This window comes from Trichechus manatus, unplaced genomic scaffold (genome assembly GCF_000243295.1).
Source record: "Trichechus manatus latirostris isolate Lorelei unplaced genomic scaffold, TriManLat1.0 scaffold00057, whole genome shotgun sequence".
Classification (NCBI taxonomy): domain Eukaryota; kingdom Metazoa; phylum Chordata; class Mammalia; order Sirenia; family Trichechidae; genus Trichechus; species Trichechus manatus.
Window position 1 is genome coordinate 8517562 of NW_004443993.1, and position 1591 is coordinate 8519152.

Consider the following 1591-nt stretch of genomic DNA (forward strand, 5'->3'; position numbering starts at 1 on the left):
AATTAGTTCTGGGTTTGAGTGTGGAGTAGCTGTGTATGATGTCAACCTTCTGTGTCTCAGGATTTTAACCCATGGAAATCGAGCCTGCTTCCCAGGGTGGCCATGAAGGTTCAGGAAGATAATGTACAGGAAGCAGTGTCTTGATACAAAAAGCCCTCATGGAGAGTTAGCGGTTATTGTCCCAGTACCCCACCCGTCTAGGTTATCCGGTGTGACTCTTGACGAATTTCCTCTTTAGGGACGAGTCTTTCTGTAAAGGCCCCAAAAAGTGTATTCCCCTCTCACTCAGCAGTCTGTGTGGAAGCAATCTGAGGCTGGTACGGCATATCCACAGGGTGGGTTCCTGGAAGAATATTAGGGGGTTGAGGGGAACATCTTTCAGCCCAGAGAGGGACAGCCTATCGTAACCGCAGAAACAAAACTACCAGCATCCCTTAAGGGTCTATATGTTGGATATTAGACCCTTATCGGATATGTGGTTCACAAAAATTTTCTCCCAATCTGCAGATTGTCTCTTCACTTTGTTGATACAGTCCTTTGATGAATAAAGCATTGAATTTTTATGAGGTTCTACTGATCTGTTTTGTCTTTTGCTGCTCTCGCTTTCTTTGTCATATCCGATAGACCGTCTTTAAAAACTAGGCTCCACAGCTTTGCCCCTACATTTTCTTCTGAGAATTTTATGGGTTTAGTTTTCACATGTAGGTCCTTGATCCCTTTTGAATTGGTTGCTGTGTATGGGGTGAGGCATGGATCCTCATTCTTCTGCGTGTGGAAATCTGGTTTTCCCAGCACGATTTATTGAAGAGACTCTTCTCTCCCCACTGAATATAGACTTAGCACCCTTGTCCAAAATCAGCTGACCACAGATGTGTGGGTTTACTTCTAAACTCTCAATTCTATTCCATTGGCCTGTATGTCTTTTCCATACCAGGCTTTTTAAATTACTGTGGCTTTATAAATCAGAAAGTGTGAGTCCTCTTACCTTACTGCTACAGCCATCAGGGTCCCTTGTTCTTCCATACGAATCTCAGGGTTGGCTTTCCAGTTCTCTAAAGAGGGCTGTTGGAATTTTAATGGGGTCCTTTAAGGTTTTTGATAGCTAGAGGCAGCCCAGAGCCTCGCTTTAGTTTTCTTTTCTAAATATAAAAATTGTAGCTATACCAGCAATTTATAAAGACATTCCCCTTGCAAAAAAATTACTGCACTGCAAATAAGTGCATTAATTTATCTGCAGTGTATTAATTTTTCTTGAAAGACAGGTAGATAAGGCTGAAGTCATTTTTGATGGCCTCCTCATCTATTTGGTGATTTTTTTAGCTTTTTTTTTAAAAAAAAAATCATATTGATAGACATACCCATAAACCCGTTGCCATGGACTCCATTCCAACACATCGTGGCCCTATAGGACAGAAAAGAACTGCCCATACGGTTTCCAAGGCTGTAATCTTTACAGGAGCAGACTGCCACATCATTCTCCCGTCGAGGGGCTGGTGGGTTCAAACTGCCACTGTCGGTTAGCAGCTGAGCGCTTAACCACTGCACCACAAGCCGTTCTTATTTGCGTGTGTGTGTCACCAGAGGGAAAAAA